The sequence below is a fragment of the Leuciscus leuciscus genome (genome assembly GCF_965113295.1).
Source record: "Leuciscus leuciscus genome assembly, chromosome: 22".
NCBI classification, from domain to species: Eukaryota; Metazoa; Chordata; class Actinopteri; order Cypriniformes; family Leuciscidae; genus Leuciscus; species Leuciscus leuciscus.
Genome location: NC_138746.1, coordinates 19,513,365 through 19,540,098, shown reverse-complemented (window position 1 = coordinate 19,540,098; position 26,734 = coordinate 19,513,365). Strand labels below are relative to the sequence as shown.

The 26,734-nt window shown below is 40.5% G+C and overlaps 1 long non-coding RNA gene across 1 annotated transcript; it reads left to right on the top strand.

Moving 5' to 3' along the window:
- Positions 1 to 3,180: 3,180 nt before the first annotated feature.
- Positions 3,181 to 6,298, top strand: LOC309486841. Its single transcript, XR_014201696.1, has 3 exons — positions 3,181 to 3,572; positions 5,487 to 5,594; positions 5,680 to 6,298. It is a non-coding gene; the product is annotated as an uncharacterized lncRNA (long non-coding RNA).
- The last annotated feature ends 20,436 nt before the right edge of the window (positions 6,299 to 26,734 follow it).

Below are 26,734 nucleotides of genomic sequence, written 5' to 3'. Positions count from 1 at the left end.
TCTGTTTACTCTACAAATTATTCTGTATGAGATTCCTATAAGAGTTACAGTGAATGAAACAATGGTCCAACTCTGACTTCTCTCAAATGGCAACGTTGGCACCACTTTGACACTTTGATAAATTAAGGAACCTCTTAAACAAAACAAAAAAAAGTGGTTATTTTTACAGAGCATATTTGTTCAACAAGGAGTTCTAGATTTTGTTTTATGGAATCAGAGACAGTCATTTTCTGTAACTTTGCACTGTGGGAAATTTCAGAAGCGAAGACCAGGGGCAGGTAACACCAGCTGTACGTTAGTTAGGCTACAACTTAGCCTACAGTTTTGACGTAAATGGGCACTAAGATACAACTTACGCACCACTAAATATTTTTGCGTTGCACCATTAAACTTAGTTGAAGCGTAACTCTATGTATAAACTAAATATTTACGGAAGCCTCCGATCAGAAGTAGCGGTTGGACTAAAATAGTAGGCAGACTAAACTGCATCAATAAGCTCTTCTTTTACCTGACAGACATCAATTCTTTAGACATATGATAATGCTGACATTTAAACTCGCTTACATTTTAAAAGAGAGAACATTATGTGAATAAATTACTTTGTTAGCGGCTCATCAACACGAACCCGTCCCACAGTGCGCCGCTGTGTGCATCTGTCCCATTGGTCCGTGTTGTGCATGTCACATAAAATCATAATCAATAAATGTTATTTCTTGTATTTTTTTTAATCATTACTTATTATTTATCCTTATTAATTCGTTTCAAATAAAGTTTATGAATGTTAGTTACATATAAAAACACTTATATTGTTGAGGTGCACCATCCACTCCTTGCTATCCAGTTTCTCCACACTGCCTACCCCGACTGCCGAACCACAGCTCGGAACTTCCCAACATCTCTGTTGTTTTTTGGTCATCTCACAGCGAGAGGTTGAGCACATTATTAAAAAGATGAAACCATCCACCTGTGCCCTGGACCCCTTCCCCACAGCCCTGGTAAAATCCAACCTCCATGCCATAAGTCCCCTTATCACAAAGGTCATTAACCACTCCCTCCGGGCTGGCTTTGTACCATCAACACTGAAAACCGCTGTCATCAGGCCAGTTCTCAAAAAACCCACCCTAGACCCAGAAGTCTTCGCCAACTACAGGCCCCTCCAACCTTCCATTTCTCTCTAAGGTGCTGGAAAAAGTAGTTGCCGCACAGCTTCAGGACCATCTAAAACAAAACAACCTGTTCGAAAAGTTTCAGTCTGGTTTCCGCCCTGGCCACAGCACAGAAACAGCCCTGGTCAGGGTCACAAATGACCTGCTGATGACTGCTGACGCTGGCTCTCCATCTCTTCTCGTCCTCTTGGACTTGACTGCAGCATTCGACACTGTGGACCACAACATCCTCCTCCACCGTCTAAATTTCGTTACCGGTGTTTCTGACTCTGCCCCTTGAGTGGTTCTCATCCTACCTTACTGGGCATGTCGCCTTGGGAAAGACTAAATCCCTACCACACAACGTCACCTGTGGTGTCCCTCAAGGTTCAGTGCTCAGCCCCACCCTGTTTATTCTTTACATGCTCCCCCTTGGCCACGTCATCAGCCGGCATGGAATTTCATTCCACTGCTATGCTGATGACACTCAACTCTACATCAGGACAAACCCAACTTCCTTTGCTGCCTTGACATCATCCACTCTGACCACCTGCCTGGAGGAGATAGAGGCATGGATAAAACAAAACTTTCTGCAGCTAAACAGCACGAAGACTGAAGCCATCTTAGTTGGCTATCCACACCAGGTTCGGTCATCGGACATTACCAGCATCACCTTCTCTGCCCAAAATATTCCACTTTTAACATCAGCCACAAACCTGGGTGTTAAAATGGACTCCCATCTGACATTTGAGCCTCACATTAAACATCTCTGCAAGTCATCCTTCTTCCACCTCAGGAACATTGCCAAACTTCGTCCCATACTCACCTCTGCAGATGCGGAAAAACTTGTCCATGCCTTTATCTCCTCCAGGCTGGACTACTGCAATGCGCTCCTAACCGGGATCTCTGAAAAAAGCCTTAAGAAGCTGCAGAACATCCAGAACAGCGCCGCTAGGATCCGCAAACATGACCACATCACCCCCATCCTCAAATCACTCCACTGGCTTCCTGTCTCACTCAGGATTGAGTACAAGGTCTCTCTACTTACCTACCAGTGCATCCATGGTGAACCATCGAGGCTAAACGTCATATTATGCGACTACGCATTACTTTACGGAGAGCTTATGACCAACTAGCTACGCTCTGCCTTTCGAACAAATGGTGCAACGGAATAAAGTACAGAGTTAGTTACAAACTAGCTAGTAGTTACTAAGCCTCTAGTGTGGACTTTACGTTCCAATTTAAGAAAGAACTTATGAACGTCTGGTGCAACCCTACCCGGGGGACTTGGTTGTATCTTCAGCAGGATTCTTTATTGAGAACATGTGCAGTTGGTAGCTGCAGTCACAGAGGCTAAGTAATGAAATGATACATATTGATTTAAGTGGGCTCTGCTTAGAGATGGAACAAAGCACCTAGCTGATGACCTTAAACAAAGCATGCAAATAAAGTATCCAGGTATAGCAACCTGCCCATGACTCTAGAGTGTTACCAGTCCTAATTAAATTAGCATAACCATTCAAAGATTGGGACAGGGGCACCAAGAGCAAAGATGAAAGTCTCAGTAATCTGACTTCTTTGATTTACAATAAAGAGAACAGGACCAGCAGGATCCTCTTGCTAAAATCTTAGCAGTCAGTTTGAATGTAGATATAATTCAATTAGAGTTAATATTAATTATCTGAAAAAGTATATATTCTTTATAAAAGTACAAGTTTATAAAGTTTTATTCAAATGTTTTAAAAAAACATTTAAATGTAGCCTATACAACCAATAAAGCATCAAAACATCTCAGCTAGGTGGATACCTGAATAAATAGGCAAAACAAATACACTAGGCTACTTATAAACTTAAATTAAGTTACCTAACTCCGATGTTTTTTAAAGATCAATATGAAATTATCTGCAAAACAATGTCAAATAATTACAGATCAGTGTAAAGAAGAAGACTAAAAAAAGAATTCCAATACAGTATACCTGCCTTGCAAGCGCTGAAATTCAATTAAAGAGAGCGAAACAAATGTGTTTCTTTCAAACCCGTTGTCCCTCCCTACAGCTGCGATTGGTGGATGCGCGAGGCCCCGCCCTAATTAGTGAGTGAAATTTGTCTATATAATCTCAGACAGCACATATGGTTTTATTCAGTTTCGTTTTGACGAAATAAGGGAGAATCAAAACTTGATCAAAAACAGACCGAGTCAATTAATAGGCCTACAGCTTAAACATGTATCTTAAAATGATTGTGGCGTTTCTGGCGGTGATTTTGGTCGTGGCGAGCGCTGGGCTGGTTGGAGCTCCTGTGGATGCAAACATGAACGACCAAGGAGCTCAGGAAGCGTTACAGTTTGCAAAGGCCCAGTTCAACAATCGTTGCTTTAACGATTCGTTTGTGCTTCAGATTCTCGAAGTCCTCAAGGTTCAAAAACAAGTAAGTAGTTTAAACGTTTGTTTTGTCACTTATACTCGGAACGTCGCTAAATCACACCGAGTGAGTGAGAAACGCAGGCCGCTGTCATGGTGGCACGTCCTGATTTTGCCGATATGCGTTAACAATTAGGGCTGGGAGAAAAAATCGATTCACCCAGCTATGGCGTTTATTTTTTAAGATTTTAAAATCCATCTTTTTTAATACAGAATCGATATTAGTCATATTAAATTGCTTTATTTTTGTCCTTGCTTAGGCTATATACGAGATTGACAGAAGTTTGCCACTTGTTTCAACAGAGGATGAAATGTGTCGTTATCTGTTGAGTGACGTAACTTCCCTTTCAAGTGGAAGCGACGTGAGACCACTGATTTAAATAATGACATTGTATCAGTGCGTGAGACTGAATGCATTGAAAAGCCCTCGCACTAATCGTGTGCTGAGAGAGTGATAAGACAGTAGAGCTGCACGATTAATCTTTAAAAGACTGCGATCTCGATTCAAACACCACGCGATCTTATTCCAATTCGTCTGTTGAAATTGCAACATTGAAATCTGCGTTGGCGCTGCCCATAGAGATGTCATGAAACCGCTTTATAAAAGGTATCTTCAACCTCATAGTATCATATCTGTGATAGAATAGTTCAAATTATAATTAAGTTAAAATATAAACACCGAAGTCTACCGAATAGCGATCAATAGAGTAAACCAGCTTTTGATAGAAACTTGGCTCTTAAAATAACGCATTTATCGATTACACTGTTTCGCCACTAGGTGGCGACAGGTGGCTTAAGTGTATTTGTTATTGAATCATTTATTAAACAGTATGTAGTACTGTATGATGCTTCTGAAATAAGTCAAAGATGTTATGAATTGTTTTTGTAAATGACTCATCTTATACATGAACAGTCTGTATAAGTGTATGATTTAGTTTTTCCCCATGGTCTAGTGTTAAAAGAGAAATCACAATATATTGCAATATCAAATCGCAAAACTTGTAGAATCGCAATACTTTAAACAAATTGCAGTGCATATCGTATAGGCACCATGTATCGTGATAGTATCGAATTGGGAGATGGGTGTATCGTCCTAGCACTATTAACCATATCCCTAAACTTAACACTACACATGTTATCGCTAAAATCAGAGGGGAAAGATAGGTGAATAAGAATTGTGTAGAAGCACCTAACTCTGGTTGTAAGCCTTAACTTTAAATGGAACTGTAAACCTATCAGTCAAATCTGATTGGTTGATTTGGAATGTGTAAGGATCAACAAAGATGGTGATCCAGGAACATGTTACACTTGTTCTGGTTCTGCTTCATGGTGACCGATGACTGTCATCAAACCTTTTTCATTTGACATGAGCCTGTTTAGAGACTTACTAAACAAATAAATGTAACAAATAAATGTTTGGATATTTATATTAAATCCAGTAGCAACTAATATATTTTTCAGCTTAAGTTATTCCATATGCCTATAGAATTTAATGGCAAACAATTGTTCGGAATAAGGTATTTATCAAAATTGTTGAAGTGATTGTAGCAAAGAACACTGGTATGGAAGTACTAAGCATCTAACGAATGGTTGTATACAAAGCAATATGCAAAGCAATATACAAAGAGACATGTTGGCCCCAACATGTAAACTATTTATATTATAAGCCACATATGGGAAATTATTTTTAAAGGTAAGACTGTAAAGAATTTCAGATGTTATGTTTTAAACAGTATTTGAGTGTTTGAAGTATGACCAATATTTTTTGAAAATTGACAATTACAAAAAAAGTTACTGCTTAATGTCCTCTTTGCTCGCATCATGATATGAATGTTTTAAGCCTCAGTTAATCTAGGTTGCTTTTGTGACATTACATCAAGGTTTACCCAACAATGTCAGAACATGTTTCTGGTTGCTCTAGGTTGTCTCAGGCATGCAATACATCTTCACTGTGAAAGTGGCCAGAACATCTTGCAGGAAGGCTGGAGTTAAGACCCTGAGTGCCGTTCAGGACCCTGTTGCTGCAGACGTAAGACACGGTCTCATTTACACTTAGTTACCTGTTTGCATTTCTCTTTTTCCATATTAAAAGATATTTACTTTTTTCCTTCAAGGTCACTCCATGCAAAATAGCAGTCTGGAGCCAGCCATGGTTAAAATCAATTCAAGTAGTTGAAAACACCTGCGTGTAGAGTTTCTAGTGCAGTTTGAGGCTTTTTAACAATCATGTTGCTTTAAAATGTACTTGTTGCAAATTATGGTGAACCAGATGTCGTTCCTATTGATAAAATAGGAATTGATTTGTCCTAACCTTTGTCAACAACAAATCATGATATAAGAATGCTTTAACACAATCTCATTAGAATAAATTTCTCTGAAAGTCTACAATTTGTAAATGTCTCAAACCACACTTTCTGATGTTTGTGCATCCTTGACTTATTAAAACATGGTTGAATGAGATATGTCTGTGCACCATTTTTTGGTTAAATACATTTTGGGAGTCATACTGATTTGGAGGATTGAGACCCCTGTATATTTTGTGAATGTATACATAAACAAAGAAAACAACCCAACCATAGTATTTGTGATAACAGTTATAGGAGTGCAGTACCAGAACTGATATATTTGTATGTAATTTAAATTTAATGTTTAAATTTAATTTTATAAATGCCTCAATCTTGCACTCACACCTTTCCTCTGAACATGAAATGAACCTCTGCAGAATTAATGCATTGATGCAAGCATTTTGATACAAGGGTTGGAAACTATTCTTTTGCAACAACTGCAAATCAGCTGTTAACTTAGTACCCTGCTATGAAGCTAATATTACCTTTAAAAACTTTTCACCAGGAATAAATCTTAAATTGATAAAATATTGAAATGGGGAATTTTTGTATGTTTATGATGCAAGTTGCCGTTTTGCGTTACTTCTGTATTTGTCTTTTAAAATGCATTGATCTTGCCATGTGTCACAATCGGGTTGTATATACACGAAGTTGAATCTCTAAAGTCTTAATATATAATCCACAAGACAAACAGATGAAGACGGGTAAATTGCAACAACACGAGACTGGGTATAAAGTGAAACAAGGGAACTTGTATACAGGGAACAAACTAAGGTAACTTCAGCTGAACAGAATGACTAATCAAATGTGTAACAACTGAGACAAATCAGACAAGTATTTGTTATAGTTCAAAATAATATTGAAAACTCACTCTGGGATCTGTGCTCCCATCCCCCCAAGAAGGTCTTGGTTACCATGACCACGAGCAGATAAGTTGGTTTTATGCTGTTAGCAATGTGAACAGGACCCCTGCCATTAGAACCTACAGACATTAACAGACTTCCCTGCATTGATTTATCGATCAACTGATATATAAAATGAGCTTGCATCCTAGAACATTTTGTGAATGATTTACTGTCTTGTGTAATGTCTTTTAATACTATTTTGTTGGTGCTGTGTATTTTACAATAGAATCAATGGTCACCTATACCATGTTTGGTCTCTGTAAATTGGTACTTTAAAGATTGAAATGATTGTGTACATATCGAGAGCTGTGCATGTATAGAGCTGTGTATTACAAGAATCTTAGTTTCTTCATCAGAAACCAATCCAGCTGCACATGCAAATGAGCACGCTTAAAACAAAGATTCATAAATCAACCACAGAGGAATTTTCCCGCTTGGAAATTCCACCCTTCTCATTGGTCAAGCAAACCCGGAGAGGTGGGGCCTTTCTCAGGCATTATTAGAGGCAAATTCACAGTGACTCTCTCTTCTCTTCTGGCTCTCTACTGCTGCTTCTTTGGGTTGATGTCTGTGGGGATCTGCTTTCACTCTCCCAAAGAAGTCAGACTGTATTTTCTTCAATCCAACTCAGAAGAAAATTGCCACCTTACCATCACTGAATGGGCAATGATCCTCTCTTGGCCTTCTCGGTACGTTCAGGGTGCCGTGCTGTCCAGCGTGGCCTCAGCAGGCCCCAAGGCAGCAGGCCTCGACTCACATCCAGCCATGTGCTCATTCAGGAGAGAGAGGACTCTCTCAACCACAACAGAATCAAGGACAACCTCAGGAGTTTGGCTCAACGTCTTCTTTCAATGTAGAAGAAGTCCATCGCAACTCCCACCATTTGCTCTGCGTGTCCTCTCCGGCCCAGGGCCGGAAGGTCACAATCTGCATGTGCTCAGTCATGTGCTCATGGAGAGAGAGAAAACCTTCAACCAGACCAGAGTCAAACAAACCACTCAAGTTCATCATATCTTCTTCATCCAAGAGAGAAGAAATCGATTGCAACTTCAAAGTTTGACACTCACCGAACCATCCACATCCTTTTCCAACAACTTCAAGAATTGTGTCCACTGCACAGACCATGCAATTATCAATTTAATGAGGAGCTCTGAAAATTATACGCTGATGGTTCTTTTCATAGTTAAATGGATCTTTTTCATAGTTCCATATCCTGCTTCCGGTTCCATTCTATCACTCACCATTTTTCCTATGCATGTATGTATGTTTGTTTAGTTTAGTTATGTTATGTTTGTGATTTAGTTAATAAAACTTGTGCACAATATGTATTTGGTTCTGATTCTCTGCTTGCAACAAAGTTTACTTTACGATTTAGATTTTGACTACAGGCTCTTAGTACTGTACAGTAAGAAAAGACATTTCCCTTCCCCGGAATTGAATATTTATAATATAATTGAATATAACAATTAACGCTGAGTGTTCACAAGACGAACAGGTGGGTTGATTCTAATATTAATTTTACTACATTAAGTTAATTATATTAACTGAACCAAATATTCATAATCCATTATAACCAGTTATTGATTATTAATATTTCATAGAGATAATTCATTACATGAGTGATCATAGTAACTAATAATAAACTCAGGCAGGAAGGAAAACAGAAATGACAGAACTCAAAACTGAACATAACTGAAATTACGCCCCATCCTGGAAAGGTGACCATGTGCTGACAGTCCAAATGAGGAAGGAGTCTCTGGAGGAGGACGCAGAGTAGTCTGAGTACAGGAGAGACCAAGAGTGTCGATGACAGTGGGAGGACTCAGATGGGGACCCAGAGTCCAGCCTGAATGAAGACGCAGCCGATGGTTGTGGAGGCACAGATAGAGAGTAAATGGGACCTAGCGAGACCGGCAGAGCCATAGCGACGGCCCCCTGAGGTGGAACCAAAGCAAATGAGGGCCCAGGTGGAGCCGGAGGCAGGGCAGAGGCAGACTGAGCCGTAGGGGTGTAGAGATGGAGCGCAGCGGATGGCTTGCAAGTCTGTGGCACAGGCGAAGCGACATCCGACCAAGGTGGAGCCAGAGGAATGAGGGAGCCGTAAGGCCAAAGGTCTCTGGTGGAGGGGGCAACGAGCTGAGGTGGAATGACGGGATTAGCGGCTAGAGGCGGATCGGGATCCACTCGCCCAGGAGGAGCTGAATAACGGAAGGCCCGAGGTGGATCCACGTCACAGAGGAGGAGCCGAGGGGCTGATGGAGGACAGCAAAGAGATGGCGGGAGAGGGAGGCTGGGCGGAGACACTGAATACTTTGTGCTGAACGGGACCAGGGGTGCTTCTCATTTCTTATTTGTGCATCCTCGTTTCCTTTCCTTGCTTCCTTTCCTCGCTTCTCAGCTCCGCCCCCTGTAGGATGCGAGGGAAGGCTGCAAGGAAAAGACGCGAGGATGGAGGAATCGAATGTAACTTTTTTTTAAACATTGGAATACTTGATCACTCAAGCGTCACTTCATCGCGTCATCAGCAGCGCTCAAAGGATCTGCCCTTATGTTGTTGAAGTTTGTTTATTTAAGAAATTCATAATAAATAATAATAAAGCAAGATACCCTGTTGAAATATGTGAGATGTGTGGTTTATATAAACTGCAAAGGTAAAGTATAAATTTAAATGATTGTGACCGATGTGAAGAGGGAGGAGAATTTAGACGTGCGTCACGTTTAAGTCGATAAAACTCTTCCGCATAGGATACACCTGTGTATCCTCGCTCATGACTCCTCAGAAAGCCTCCTAACTCCTCGATCCTCGACTCCTCGTGGTGCAATTAGAGAATTGAGATGTCCTTCAAGATGGCTGAGCTCGATCGGTTTCCGGGTCATAGGATGGAGGACGGAGGAGAGAGGAGACGAGGAGGGATATTGAAAAGCACCCCAGGGGTGCAGGGCTGGGTTGGATCAGCGGGGGTAGAGGCTCATCCTCTACAAACACCAGCAAACTGTCTACAGAGTTCAGCAGCGACTCACTCTCTGTGGCGGGTGTAAGGGAACTAGGATCAATATAACTCAAAGGGTGATTGAATTACAATGAATTAGAACCTAATTAATATGCAAATGATTCAGAATTAATATTTAACACTTTATCAACTATTCGTCCACCGATATATTGAGATTGGGGTATTTGATCATTTCTGGACAGAACATTATCCCGTGGCCTACGGTAATAATATCATAAAATTATGATCACTGATTATGAGCAAGGTAACAAGATCTACAGTTTAAGGCAGTAACTTGTCAGCACACAGCACAAGACACTTGTATGTAAATTCAACCAAGACTTTATTGAACTACTCTAATACACACAAACATTCATTCAAACAGTGACAGATTTACAGATTTGTTATTAACGGAGTGTGAATGGAGTCCCAAATGTCTAGCGTTAGACACTATTTCTTGACCGCAACCTGAGAGAATCAATCTACTAGCACTTTAACCATAGTTTGTTTGTTTAATAAGATTTGCACCAGTTCAGCAAGAATTAGGAGATTGTGTAGGCCAACTTGCATTTGGATGCTACTGTGAGCACGTGCATTCCCTTCTGTGACGAAGTTGCTGAAGGTAATCTCTTCGACGCTGATTGGCTGGCAGTCGGTCGATGATGCGTTCTGAGGGACAGCAAGATATATGTGAGGTAAATACTGGTGAGCGAGTCAGCTTATTGGAAGCAATTTTGAGATCGTTGTTTGTTAGAAACCACGTAGCCATCTCGGCACCATGAATGCGTTTTATGACTTATTAATGGTTTGATGGGGAATCTCTCTGAACTGTGGGATGCGGTGTTGTGTTCATTAAATGGCTTGTTCACGGATAATCCTACACGGGAGAGTGGGTGAGGCTCCTCTCCATACCCGGCTCATACTTCACAATAACTCCTTCAGATGTGCGATGTTAACGGCTCACACACCTGGTCAGGCTCGTGCTCGGGGCACTGATTGGTTCAATTGATCTTTGGTTTCGAATTCGCTCGGGTACTCAACCCTTCCTCCTCCTTAGCTTTGTTTTCTCTAGACGTTTTGGTAGCACAATTTGAGAGAAATGCGCCCGGCTTGGTAATGCATAACAGGGCTCGATCAAACTAAGTAAATACTTGAACCCCTCGTTTTCAACAACCGAAAAGGGGCGCGTATGCTAATGCGGTGGTGACGCGTTCATGTAACATGTGAGGGTGGCGCTGCCAATAAAGCACCTAAAAGCTGTCACAAAGAACCGGCAAAAGTAATGATTATGAATATGTCAAATATAGCAAGGAGACATTTTTAATTGTTTATTAATAAACAAGTGTTTTCTGTGTCAGTTTCGGCTGCAAAGATGAAGTTGACGATGCTGACTCGCGATCTTCGCAGTAATGAACGCGCCAGCGAGAAATGCACATTTCATACGGATTACATAAGCAGAGACCAGTCTGTTTTCTTTCGTTTTGAATTGAAACGTTTAAAAGTAGACATTTCAAGCTTTCTATAGATATATTTCTCAGGTCTGTGAGGCAAGCTACCTTAGTTTCGGTTCATTTATGTGACGAGCTCCAGTTCACGCGCCGGCGCCTCCGTGTTGTGATTATCTATTATCTGCTATATTTACTTCTTATTTATTAAATCCAGGCAATTGGTTGATGAAACATTGATTAAAATTAAGATACAATTAATACAAAACGAAATTCACTTTAAAGAAAGGCTTTGTGCTTTCTGTTTGAGGTCTCTGTGAACGTTTTGAAACAGTCTTTTAGTGCCGCTTTCAGAATGGTCACGTCCGTAACACTGTTTTTTTCCTCATAAATGCGAACAAGGTGGGTCTCTCTGCGCAAGGGCCCCTGGGCACGTGCCCAGATTGCCCATATGGTAGATCCGGCCCTGGGTTTAGGTATAGGTATGTTATAATGTTAACTTCAAATAATACTAATAGTAATTTAAAGATGTGGTAGCATTGGATCTGGACGGGAAGGATAACTCTTGGAGATGGAAGGGGTGTGTCGCGATTCTGCTTTCTCACACCGCGACACAGGTTCGTGGATCTGAGTGTTGCGATTTCGGTTTCATATGGCATATCGTTACAGCCCTACTATAAAGACTCTAAAGGTATAACTTAACTAAAGGTTTACCATTTCTAGGCAAGGGGGTAATCCAGCACTCGAAAGCGTACCTTCCCTGGGAGCTGCCATTGGTTAGCAAGCCATCACCTGTTGTTAGCATTCCATTAACTCCCATTCATTTTGGCGTCACTTTGACAGCGAATAACTTTACATCTGAGGCGTTTAAAGACTCTATTTATCCATTGTTTATTTCTAAAGAAACACAACAATGTATAAAAGGCTCCATTACCTTGTATCTTACATTATGGCCCCGTAGAAACAGTTTTTATAAAAATAGGCTAACGATTGCCTCATAACCATGCGACTCTCTGTTGGACAGTAGAGAAATTACCGTATAGACAGGAGGAGAAGCTTGCAGGCAGTCGGGGGGGTCGTGGAGGCATAAAGTCCAATAAAGTCAAGGGAGAAGCCCATAGAGAGTCATAAAGTTGCTCCTGCTCCGGACAGCTCCTACTCACGCTCTCCGTCTCTGCAAGATTCGGAAGGGAATGATTCAGATTTCTCTTTGCACAGCTACTAGAAGACTTACAACTGTCAGACAGGTTGCTCACGTCACATCTACGTAAGGGGGTAAGCCAGCACCTGGAAAGTGTAGCTTCCATGGGGGCAGCCATTGGCTAGCAAGCCATTGCTATAGACAGGAGGAGAAGCTCGCAGGCAATCGGGGGGACATGGAGGTAAAATGACAAAATAATTTATCAAAAGTTTACCAAAAGTTGCTCCTGCTCCTAGCTCATTGACAGCTCCTACTCACGCTCTCCATCTCTGCAAGATTCGGAAGGGAATGATTCAGATTTCTCTTGGCACAGCTACTAGAAGACTTACAACTGTCAGACAGGTTCCTCACGTCACATCTACGTTGTCAAGCTCAGTTTGAGGCTGTGCAGTATGCTCAGCCATCAGGAAGTGAGTGCTTCTAATTGACTTCACTTTTCTCAATGGTCAATGGGGTCGCTGTGTTCATTTCTTATACTGTTTATGTTTCTAGGCGTGTTCCCTGAACTATACCTTAGGAGGTTGTTTAATGCTGGGTAGCCTACACACATCTTATAAGATTTTCAAAATGTGATAGACCACAAACATGAGGACAAAAAATCCTAGATTTAACCGTTTTGCTCCCATAGTATGTGGTGTGCCATGATGTGACAAAGACAGCACACCACACATGAACAGATTTTCAACCAGAGTCTCGACTGTGAACACAGGAAATCTCGCAAAATCTCGCGAGACTTCAGAATAAGCATGGCGGACGATATGCAGGAAGAAATTGCGATGATAGTGTTTGGAATGATTTTCACAGAACACGTTGTATAAACATTTGTGCTGTTGCCACAAATTAACAAGCTGATCCTCCATCTCTGCTGTCCACATCAATTTCACTTTGTGCTGTGCCATGACTGTGTTTGTTATGCTTCCGTCTTCCATCATCTCGCATCATCTCCATATTGTTTCCGTCTTCCATCATCTCCCATATTGTTTCGTTTCACGTGATAATCTCCAGAGCGTGCACGCGTTTGTCCTCGGGGTTCCTCCCACACATCAACATTTCTGATCTTAAATATTCAACATGTTGAATATTTACGTTTGCGATCGGGGCAGCTCTGATGTTCTTCCGAGCAGGTTTGGACACTCTTAACACACCTCACACCAAGGGAAAATCTGATAAGATAATCTGTAGAACCATCAAGATAATCGGGATATAGCTAGGATTGTCGGAAGGGGGGAAATCGGCCCAAAATCAGCCAGATTATCTTTTAGTGTGTACCCAGCATAAGATATCATCTTACGTGCGACGTTACCAGGTGCTGTCTGTGGCGGTGGTGCTGAATTGGTTGATATCGATGGCTCGAGAATCAATTATTCACTCATGCAGGGGCTGCTTCACTATCCTGGAAATCCAGAGTTCTCCCGAGAGCACAATTTGTATTTGCTCAGCAAGTCACTCTGGCATTGAGTAATGATGCTCATTAACTATGCCCTTGTAGGCGAGCTGCACCAATCACATCGGTGTATCTGATATAGGCGGGCCAGAGGCGAGCTAAACCGATGACGACAGCGCTGGACGTCGAAGTCATTAGTTAACATTGCAAGATGGCTATGGATGAACACCAGTTGTTTGAAACGGCTTTGGCCGCTACAATTAACGAGTTAGTCTTGGCTTGGCTATCTAAAAGAAGAACAAAAGACGGCGCTCGAATCGTTCCTTTGCAAGAAGGACGTTTTTGCTGTTTTGCCGACCGGATATGGCAAGAGTCTAATCTACCAGTTAGCTCCGCTGGTAGCTAAGCATATTGTGATTGGTCGTAGTGTTATCCAATTGCGTGCAGTGAGATTTTCAAATGCATACTTGGTGCTGCTCCTCGAGTTGGGCGATTTTCATTACTCAATGCCAGACCCTTAATCTTTCGGATTTTGGGTCTGGATTTCCAGGATACTGCTTCACTGCGTTATGTGAGAAAGTGGTGTTCTTTATTAAAACTAAACTTTACTAAATCCAACCCTGGCCCTTACAACAGATGAAGGCCTGGTCGAGTGCTGATGGGTTGACCGTCGACAAGTCCAATTACTTACGGGATACCGGCAATGGCATGGAAGTCTTGATGCGCCTCCGTAACTTCGTGCCTGGCGGGAGGCATGCAGATATAATCTGTGGTGTGGTGGAGCAGGATGTTCGAGACTAAATGAACGCACCGCCACACCGAGGTGTTACTCAGCCCATATCCATCCCCAATCACCTCCAGGAAACTCCCCACTGTATAAAAACGGAGAGCCGCCAGCAGTTCAAGTTCAAGTTGATTTTATTTATATAGCACATTTTATAACAACCACTGATTGACCAAAGTGCTATACAGAACTACAAAATTAAAAGAGAATAAGACCTGTACAACACAGATAGGAGCAGCAAAGCTAAGAGCAGCCTTAAACAGGAGTAGCAAAACCATTATCGGACTTAAAATATAAAATAAGACAACAGAAATGACAATACAGTATCAGACTCATCAATAATAAAACAGAAATGGCAGTGTCAGACTCAGATAAAAAGGAAAAACTAACCAAGCTTAATTATAGGCCATGGAAAACAAGTGCGTTTTTAAAAGTGACTTAAAAGTGATCACAGAAGGGGCTATCCTAACTTCTAGGGGCAAATTGTTCCACAACCGAGGCCCAACCACAGAGAATACTCTATTCCTTTTGCGTTTGAGTCTGGAATGAGGGACCAATCACTGGTTCTTATCGCTTGATGATCTCAGACTTCTTAACGGAGTATATGGTTGTAGCAGTTCAGATAGGTAGCTCAGTGCTTGGTTACATAGAGATTTATAAACAAATAAAAGGATTTTAAAATCAATTCTGAAATTAATGGGCAACCAATGAAGGGACCTCAGAATTGGGGTGATGTGGGCACTTTTACAGCTATTTGAAAGGAATCTTGCAGCAGCATTTTGCACTAATTGAAGACGAGCAGTTTGAGTTTTCGAAATCCCGCAAGAAAGTGAATTGCAGTAGTCTAAGCGTGAGGTGATAAAGGCGTGGACAGCCATCTCAAGAGTTTTATGATCAAGGAAAGGTTTGACTTTTGACAGCAGACGAAGTTGATAAAAACTAGAGCTTATTACAGAAGAAATTTGTTTAGCAAAGTTTAAAGACTTTAAAAAACAGGTTCCATACACGTGAATATCTAAAAGCAGATAGTCTGCCTTGGTCGAGGGTGGCAGCCTGAGGATTAACAGTGGGCCCAAAAACGATGATCTCAGTTTTGTCTTCATTTAAAAATAAAAAAATTTGGTCCAGCGAAAATTTAACTTCATCTAGACAACTTAGTAATAATGAAAAGGCAGAAGGATAATTTCTCTTGATTTGTACATACATTTGTGTATCGTCTGCATAACAGTGAAAAGATACCCCATGTTTTCTTAGAATGGTGCCCAGTGGTACCATATAGAGAGAAAAGAGAGAAGGCGCTAAGATAGATCCTTGAGGGAGACCACAGGTTAGATGTGCAACAGAAGAGGAAAAATTTCCTAACTTGACTCTGAAAGTCTGACCCGAGAGATAAGACTGGAACCACTGGAGGACGATACCTTTTAGCCCCGCATAATACTCTAGTCTGGATATCAAGGTAGAGTGGTCAACAGTATCAAAAGCAGCTGATAGATCTAGGAGTACAAGAGCCACGGAGTCACCAGTGTCCGTGGATAGGGAGTTGTCATTTCAAACTCTCAACAGGGCAGATTCAGTACTGTGAGCAGACTTAAAACCAGATTGAAATTATTCATAAATACCATTGCATTTTAGAAACAACTGGAGTTGGTCAAGGACAACTTTTCCAACACCTTCGAAACAAAAGGTAGTACAGAGATAGGACGGAAGTTGTTTAGAACGGCAGGATCCAGTGAAGGCTTCTTGAGTAACTGAGTGACAGTGGCCACCTTGAGGGCAGCAGGGATGGAGCCAGTGCAGAGACACTTATTTACAAATGACACCAATCCAGGCCCAACTGAATCAACAGTTAATTTAAGAAACTTAGGAGAAATTATGTCAGGAGAGCAGGACGAAGGTTTCGTATTGACTATAATTTCTTTGAGGAGATTCAGAGAGATGGGTTCAAAAGAATCCCAGGAAACAGAATTCAACAACTGACTAGAGTGTTCAGTATGAGAAGGGCTTGCTTTGCATCTTAGATTAGATATTTTGTCAATGAAGAATCTCAAGAAGCTTTCACATAACTCATCAGAAGCACCAGACATAGTATTTCCTGGAGGATTTACAACAGAGTTTATAACAGAAAATAAAACCTTTGGTCTAGAGTGATTTGCCATAATCATATCAGAGAAGTATGCGGCTTTAGCCGACTTTACAGCATTCTGAAAAGTCCACAAACTGTCTTTAAACAACTGAAGTGAAATATATAGCTTGTCCTTTTTCCATTTACGCTCAGCCTTTCTACTAACTTGTCTTAGTCAACGAATATCCACGTTGAGCCATGGTTTAGATTTAGGTTTAGGTTTATAAGGCTTAAGCGGAGCAGTTTCATTTAGGGCATTCAGTCAAGCAGAGTTTAATAGACCGAGATGTTGGTCGGCATCTAAGTCCAATAGCGGTGAATCCAAAAACAAATGAGAGCAGGATTTCATAAAGTGCGAATGAGTTTTTTTTTAAATAGTCACTATCGCCATGATAGATCGCTGTGTGAGAAGTCGACATTTTCTCCGCTGGACATGTAATGCAAGACAGTAGAAGCACGGTGAGTTATAGTTTCGTGAGTTTAGCTGCTTTTTTATCATTCAAATTTTTCTGGGTGGCTACACATTTTTCTGTGGTGTGACAAACTAAGAACACATACTTCATTTTGACTTTATAGGGACTTTAACATTATCGTGTGAAACTGAAGACGTAGTTGAAGCAGCAGTTCGGTTGTTTGCGTCATTGGACAGAGAACGGTGTCGACTGGCTGAGAGATCACGAGAGAGAGTTGCTGGAGGAGCCGTGTTTGTGAGAACACAGTCAAAAGGAAACTGAATCATAAATTAATTCATAAGAATCTTTTGAGTGAAGTTGAAGGTTGTCTTTTTTAAATGAGTTATTTGAAATTAACATTAGTTATTTGGATTGAACTATGAGTCATCAACGTAAGTCAGAGTTTTGAAAGATCCAGTGTTGTTTGTAAATTATTTTGTGTCTTAATATTGAAATATATTTGTTTTGAAAGTGTTAAACATTTGAAGGTTTACCAAGGAAAAAATAAATCTTAAAGAACAGTTTTTTTGTTTGTTTGTTTTTATCATTGAAATAGATATTTCAGAAGAAAATGCTGTTTCCTAAGTAAAGGAAAATAAATGACCAATTGTTAAAAGTTATACAGTTGACAGTTATTTTTTGAACTTACTTTGGGGCAGAGCCATAGATAGAGTTGCGATAACTCCACGTACCGTACCGCTCAGTGGAGACAAGCCATAATGGAATGTTTTTTTTACAGCAATGGCGGCTCGTGAAGCCTCTCCCTGAAGTAGCAACAAACACTTGCAGCGCTGTAGAGATGGAACAGAACAAACCGTTTGTGACGCACTATTTAAAGGTTAGATGTTTAAAGAATAAGATTGTATATTATCAGTACATCTGAATAAAAATAACTTGTACATTAAAGCCTCCTAGATTATTACTCATTAATTTAGTAGATTTAAGGGATGTTATCAGATAACTAACAGATTAGGCTAGGATTGGCTACTGGATAAAGTTAGTAATGAACACCCTTTAATTGTAAATTGTTAAACTCACTATTACCTGTCTATATTTCAGCTACGCTGATTTTTGGATATGTCAGAAGGAAGTTGATGGACCTAAGTGAGATAAAAAAAAAAAAAAAAAACAAGCTTAAAAAAACTCTTAAAATAGGGGAGCAGTTTTGAAAAAGGAAGCATACTAGGCTAAATGGTAAACCATCTTACTAAATACCAGAACTGTATTATATAATACTACTGTATTATAGAAGTAATCATATTAACATGTATTTTATTACTGTATTATATACTTAAACTTGTTAGTGTATATCAGTAACATACTGTATATGCACTGGTGCTGGTAGGTGGAGGATTAGTGATGCCACAGGACTGTTCTGTGATGGAGTATCAGTGATGATGCAGGTCAGGAGTGCTGAGGGGACCATGGTGAGAATGAAAACAAAAGGTATGTTTCAAATAAGCCAGCAATAAAGTGTTGTGCTAAATGTGTATTGTACTGCTGTTTTATATAATGAATCATACTAAACTAAATATGAAATATATATTATAAATAATAAATAATAATTTAAGGAATCATACTGCAGTGATGCTGCACGTCATGAGTGCTGCAGTGAGGACCAAGGATGTTATATTCTTCGTATCTTCTATACTGCACTGCACTGCACTACCTCAGAGCGCAGACCCGCCACTTTAAACCGCTATAAATCACCGCTTGTCATACCTCCTCGTCTCCTCCTGAAACGAATCTTCGATGTTTTGGACATATTTTAGAGTTTACTCTGCCCTTTTTACAGTCTCGCCATTTTCCAACCACCTCCCAGTCATGATCAAGCTAATTGCTAAATCGCCTTACAGCTAAGTCTCCCATTATTTGACTAAATGGTCTTCTTTCTATAAAATATCCACTTTTACCTCAGCATCATTCAAATATTTTTAAAGATCCACTTTTCAGAGAAACTTAAATAAGCCAAATTGAATTGAATTACTTAATTTTTACAAAGGAGGATCTTACCCGTCTTTGAGAAATCACCTCATGCACACTGGTAACCACTCCTTCCCATTAGGACATTTTTAACAGGTATTTTCACGCTGAAGGGATTTGTGGCGGCTAATGCTTCGTTTCATTCCCCGGTTACGGGCAATTGATCGGAAGGCATGCTCTGGTGGTTAGATTTCTCAGGGGAGCGAGGAGATTTATGTCCTTCACGGCCGCCTTCAGTGCTGCCGTGAAGTCTAGCTCTAGTTTTGAGGGCTCAATCTCTACCGCCTTTTGACCCCTTGGTACGATTGCTGTTAAGGAGCTCTCCCTAGAAAATGGCTCTGCTCCTTGCCTTTGCTTCAGCTAAGCACATTGGGGACTTAAAGTCTGTTTTGAGACAGTTCACGCCTTTCCCTTAGTACAGCAATCTAAGCACATGAAAAGCTGGTCCGACTGAAGGACGGCTGCCGCGTGATCCGCATACATCTGCAGAGCCCTGACAGGGCAAACAGCGATCTGAGTGTCAGCGTCACGCGAGGATGACAGCTCAGCAGATAAAGCGGGCAGAGAAACAACCTGTTCTTTGAAGGGTGTATAGAGAGACTTAGGCACGTAGCCATGTCTCGGCCAGAGAGTAACACTGCAGTCGCCGGGTCCGAAACAGATATCACCGTCCATGAGAATGCGTGTAAGGGGAAGGATTGTCCCCGTAACATATGAGCTCATTTGACAAGGGCTGTTGCCTATTCGTGGGCTTGGTCTAGAGGTATGTCTAATCAGGATATATGCTTTGCTGCTGGTTGGTCTTCTCTGAACACCTTCGCCAGTTTTTACAAGCTGAATTTACCGTCTGGCGTTTCAAATGTTTCGGTGAGTTAATTTCCTCACTCATCTATTGAGAACTGTTCTATGAATAATTATTCATATGTATGCAGTGTCATAACTACATCTCTGACGTTTATAACAAACCAAACCGTTTGAAAATCGGTAGAAAATTGAGCAAGTTATGGTTATTTAAAAGTACATGAACCATGTTACGAGTGAGCGAGCACCCTGTGGTAAGATGGCCGCCATGTGCGGACGTCGAGCTCCATTGGCCAGCAGCGCGCACAAGACATCTAGCCTTTATTATATGATATCTATGGGTGTACTGCTTTCGCTCTCTCGCTCTGGTCTACGGGTGCGCGCGCGCCCTTCCGGGAGAAGTGCCCTTAGGACCCGTATAAGGAAATTCCGCCCCATCTGACGTCACACACGCCCATACTCGAAAAAAACTTTCCGAAACTTGTGACAAACCTGAAGGTATTTTTGCCACAGAAATACTCCATCAAACGTACAACTTAATTTTTGAAACTTTGTCCATGTTTAGCATGGGAATCCAACTCTTTAACAGTGCAAAAAACTCAGTATGCATGAAATAGCATTTCACCCCTCCTTTAAAAGGATTTCAATTAACTTTTTGAAACACTTAAAAGACTGAAAGTTAAAGCATTCATCAGTGGACCACTCCCAGCAAGAGGAACAAACAGGTTTTCACGGTTGCTTGGGCTTAATACATGGCTCCAAAAAACCTGCAAAATAAAAGGAATGAACTTCATTGACAACTTCAATCTTTTCTGGAGTCAGACAACTGTTTCATCAGGATGGCCTGTAGAGAGTGTAATGGGAGATTTTTGATTTTCATTACTTACTTTGATTTTCATTAACATACACTAGATTGACTTCTATGTGTGCTGCTGACCATGTGATATAATGATTGATGTGGAACTTCTGTGAGGCAGGAGAAGAGGGGGAGACGCCGAAGCCCTGACCCCTAAGGTCAAAGGGCTGTCCAATTTAGGACTTGCAGGCTGTTAAGCTAAACTAAAGTTCAGTATAATAGGATCACTGGTGGTGTCTTATCCATCTCTGGAGTTTAAAGAACCTTGGAAGATAACAATAACAGAGTATAAAGACTGGCCTGCCCCTCCCTCCTGGTCGCACTTGTTCCACAGACTGTACTTGTGACTTCTGTGTGGCAACTGGGCCTTCTTGCAAGAATAAATTACTTTTTAATGATCATTTGATTCCAGACTGTCTCTTACGCCAAAGATGATTGTTTAGTGAATTAAACTGCCACAACAGTTGGTGTCAGATTATTGGGATCGATATTCCTTGAAAGGCCTTCTGGACCTGATCAGCGGACGGTGGAGGGAAAACGCCCTGAATGCAATAGGCTTCAGTCTCACCTCGAAAGTGTTCAGAGAAGGAGAACCAGCCGCTTCAGGCCCGGGAGGACTTCCACTGGAATTCGGAAAAGAACCCAGGTGGCAACAGAAAATCTTGGGTAAGAGATAGCAAATTTATTTTTTTCATTTGGGGATTTGGAAAAGAAAATTTTGTGGATGAACCATAATGGCTGTGTTTAAGAACTGAAGCTAGAGCTGTGGTACGAGGAAAGGGAGGCTTTTAAAAAGGGCGAGGAAATTGAGACCTAGGCAGGTCGAGCGATTGTCCAGACCGAAGCCGAGTACTCGTTATTGTGAGATTAATAGGAGCTGAAATAATTGATCACTGGAACACTTCCAGGGAGGCAATTGAGAGTATGCAGAAAAATTAATTCCAACCTTTCCTGATTTACGGTGAAAAGTCAGATTGAGCGCGCTGAAGTAAAATCCACAGGCAATAGTGAAAGAAGGAGAATAACAGCCATTATGGGGACATCTAATAGTAAATACTGCACACCGGTATACTGTGCAATGAAGAAACATATGGGCAAAATGCATGCAAGTCAAATTAAGTGAACAAAGGTTTATTAAGCAGAATGGGGAACAATTATATATTTTATTGGTAAAATAATGATGTCTAGAGAATTTTCGTAACAAGAGTTGAAGGAGGAGGCAGCTATAATGGCTGTCTGTGCATTTTAGGGATTGAGATACGAGTAATATGATATTTTGTTTTTTTTGTGAAACAGCAGAGATAAGTGGGACTGAGAAAATAATGATAACATTAATTTGGATTTGTTTTAATTAAATTTATGGAATATAGTACAAATTTTATACTTTATGAAGAGAAAATTAATGCTGCCAATGATAATGATGAAGATTATGATTCGGCTATGTGATTGAATCTGCCACTGGTGGACTGTAAAAGAATACAGAGAACTGCTTATCAGTGGCTCTGTTTATATTGTGAGATGGGGACAGACTGCTTCAAGGGTGTGCAGTAAGTTGGAGCCGTTTGAAAGCTCAATGATCAAACTATAGGCAAAAAGAGTGTTTTAATTGTGGTCAGCAGGGCCATTTAGTCCGTAATTGTAAATGGACACTCAGAAAAGAAAGTGATAAAGTGACGTGTATTAATGTGGGTTTGAAAGTAGAACAGTATTTAAATGACGATATTAAAGTTTTCGTCTAAAGAACAAGAGATAAAAACAAGGAAAAAAAAATTTGAAGTCTTAAGGGAATCCTTTTGAAGGAAAGTGAATTGATGAATACAGGTTGATGTAAAATTACAGATGACTCCAACAAATGAGTTGCAAAATATTTTAAAAGTACCGGTAACTAAAAGGATGATAGTGTTTTGAATGAAACGCTTTGATAAGGTTTTAGATGATATAGAGAGACTAATCTCACGGATGATTTACAATGATAACTGCAAAAGATGTATCACAAGCAGAGAGGGCAGCCTCAAAAGTTAGTGTGAATCCTAATTGCACATTGATAAACTCCTAGAAAAAACATTGAAGTAATTGAGAACTTGACAACTAAAATTGAGATGAAATCAAATAAGTAGAAGCAGTATTACTGGATTAACAGTTGCTAAATGTAAAATGTGTAGAAAGGCATCTGATTAAACAAACAGTTTGTTAGTGTTTTGAACGTGGAGGATAGTTGACCATGAAAGAACTAAAAAGCTGATGTTTTTCTTTCAAAAGATAAGCTTGTGATTGGCTGAAACAGTTTGCTTATCTGAATCTGGTGTGTGCTGTGGCTGAGACGTCCAGTGCGACAGAGACACGATCTGAGAGGAAATTTGTAATGTCTAAATTCCCTGATATGGGCAAAAGACAAATGTAAAATATGGTTGTTTGAAAATGCCTGTAAATTCTGGCAAAGATGCCTTACGCTGGGCTAGAGTTAAAAGATGGTAGATAAAGTTTGATTTTAGAAGATTATGAGAGTGCACTGTACCAGTCCTGAATGCCTCAGAGTCTCTCTCATACAATGTCAGCTAAAGGCTGTTATCTGAGCCTGTGTCATAATATAGTAAGGCACAGTGTTTCAGTTGAAAAATCATAGACATGGAGATGTTAAAAGAAATAATGTTACAGGATTTTATATTTAGAGGGCATATGTTTTAAAAGTAAAACTGAATGATTATAAAATAATAATGACCTTAAATGATAGAAGGTTACGTTTTGACTAGTTTATTTTAGGCCCAGTAACTTCTTTGTCTGATTTTAGCCTCCACCATGAAACAGGGCTGATGGCTCCGGCTACAGACGTAGATGTACACTGAATGGACGGTTGATCTAAATTCACTGAGTATAAGCTCAGTATTGCGATTTTGCTGATTCGGACAGATTTAACAGATTTTTGTGATTAAATACTGTTGTTATTAACCTGTCTCCCTGTGTTAACACTATTAGGCAGTCCAGAGTGCTCTGGTGACTCTTGAATGTGCCTTTCCTAAGCTCCAGAAAACAACTGAGTCTGTTGGGGAAAACTGATTCTGTGATGGGAAAGAGCGGTAACCAAGTGTGTACGAAGTGCTTACCCCAAAGACGGGTAAGATCTTTTGGCCAAAGGTCAACCTAAGACAGGGGAAGTCACGCCACAAACACTGGGCATCTCCATAATGGGGAGGTGTTTTTATGTGAGAAAGGTATTAGAGTTGAGCAGGTGACTGTGAGGCCAGCAGCATCAGCAGATCACTGAGAGGACGGATGGGCTGTGAGGAGTTACGGCATGCCTGACCCAGAAAATGTGAGTTCCTCTATATACCACTCACCAGAAAAACTGCATTTATTGTATGGCTTGTTTTTCATTATGTCAAGTGTCTGCAACTATGCCAGGGGACAACACCCTGAAGAGAAGAAAATTATAGATTAAGAGCTAATGGGAATGGACTTTCAAGAGCCAGCTGAGACCATGAGGTGATTGTCATTATTGGTTGTGGAGACAGTAACAAAACTTAATTTATGTCAGGAACATGATGATGGTTGCCTTATGGGCAAGGGGAAAATATTATAGAAGTTGATATTGAAATAATATGTCTGTAAGATAGTTTTAACTCCTGAAGGTCATTAGACATGTTGGTGGCTAAAGATGAAGACAGCTTGTGATGAGTTAAGAGAAATTTCTGGATAACAAAGGTTAGGAATGGAGTATTTAAACTAAAGATAACCTTAGAAATGCTCATAGCATAATGTATTTTAGATTGTTGTAATGATACTAATTTGAGTTAAACATTTGTATTTTAAAATTTGTGAACTATTAAGGGTTCTAGACTATGATTTATTTAGTTACAGTCTTAGGGGGCTGTTGAAAAGATTATTTGTTTATAGTGAGAGAGACTGCTGAGTGGAGGAAGGGTACTCTGTCTGTCTTTCTGTTATCGGCCTGATAAAGCAAGCTGAAGCAAAATAATGATAATGAACAAGAACAACCCAGCTGACTTTTCTAAGAGAAAATGAATAATGAACAGACGTGCTTTGAAACTGGTTAAGAGACCATGTAAAATTAGATCAAAGCTACAGGAAAATGAGAAGTTTAAAATCTTATTTAAAATTTAAATATGTTTAGAGTAAACACCAAAAGATATGAATATGAGAATATGAGCGGTTCATAGTCAGGTATGCGTGTGTGTTTGTTTGGCGGTGACAGCATTGTATGTTTTATGAGTGTTAATTCATGTTTGGTATGTGTTTGTTTAGGGGAGCTATTCCGTCTGAATAGTGTGTATATTGTGTCATTAACATCTGGAATGAGTTTTATCATTACAGATGGGTTAAGGCAAATGACAAATTTTAAAGAAGCCAAAAATCTGATGAAAAGACAATACAGAACACGGGGCAAGCTTTAAGGTGATTAGTCATCAAGCTCTGTCTGGCAGTAATTATTTTTGACATTTATGGTGTTGATTTGAATTACTTTCTGGATCAGTTTAAGTATTTATGTAAATCTGAACTGTGAAGTTGCAGATCGTCATCCATTATGAGTTGAGAAAATGGTACAGATTTGATGGCAACAACAAAAGTGACACATTGGCGAAGGCAATATCAACTTATCCAGAGAGCCCTTCACATTTATGAATATTGTGAATTGAACAAAGAAGGAGAATGTTGTTTGACTGATACTGACCAAGTCTGTACACCACGACCTGACCTGATAGAAACAATTGATGACTTTGACATTGGAAAATGTTTGTTGATGACTGACTTAAGAGACCAAACAACAGGCCTGAAAGGCAGGATATGTGGTGAAACTGAGGGCCGCTGTCCTTCAAATACTTCGATAAGAAGATGAGATTGTGGCTTGGAGTGAAGAATGTAATGTTTTGTTTCAGAGGCAGAGAAAGATGTCTGGGGGAAAAACCCTGCAAAAAGTCATTCTTCTCCCTAACAAAAGTGTTGTATGTGTGTGCTAATAACAGGGACTGTTTCAACAGGGAACGCCAGGGCAGATGCGGCAGCACCACAGACAAAAGAAACTACGTACTTTACTATCTGACAGTAACCTCGACATTTGTTTTTCTTTACAGAGCATGCAGACTTTTGATACAGGGCAGAATGTCAGGATGGATTGTGTCGAACAGAACTGATTCTATTCCAAATGTAGAAATATTGTTTTGTTGACATGAGCAAAGTGGGTTGAGTGTTTTTCAGGTAAAACAAGGACCCTGAGTGCTATTCAGTGAGCAAAATTATCTGGTGACAATATGTTTCAGGCGGTTGATTCCACAGGTCACACCAAAAGGGACGACCGGCTAGACAAGCGGTCAATAAAAAAATAGCTAGGGTCTGCATTCACAGGGGACAGCAGGCAGGAAATGGTTCATTCCAGTGGGGGTGCGGTCGTGATCTGAGGGAAAAATCTCTAATGATCAGAAAGTGGTTGGAGAGGGTGACACCTGGGTCCACGCCTCTCACCTTAGACTACACCAACCAACCTCAGCAACCCCACGCGCCGACGCGGAGGGCAGTGAGGGATCAAGGACGTGCTAGTAACGTACCTCCTTTGCCAGCGAGGGAAAGCCCATTGCAACGGCACGCAAAGTGTCATATTGGTGAAGACGGAATGTCCATGGGGCGAACGAGATGATCAACACACCTGGAGGAGGGTGTGGACCAACTAATGGTTTAAGTTTAGCAGAATAATTTGTTTTGTGACGATTTTGATCATTTTATTTGATTAAATCAAACTAGGGCTTAGTATTGATATGGATCTAATAATTTGATTGGTGCAAATGTTATGATTGATTGTGTTATTCTGATAAATTTTGTTATTCATGGGTGAATATGAGTGCGGGAATGAATGTTCAGTTGGCGAAAATGACAGTCGATTCTGATGATGAA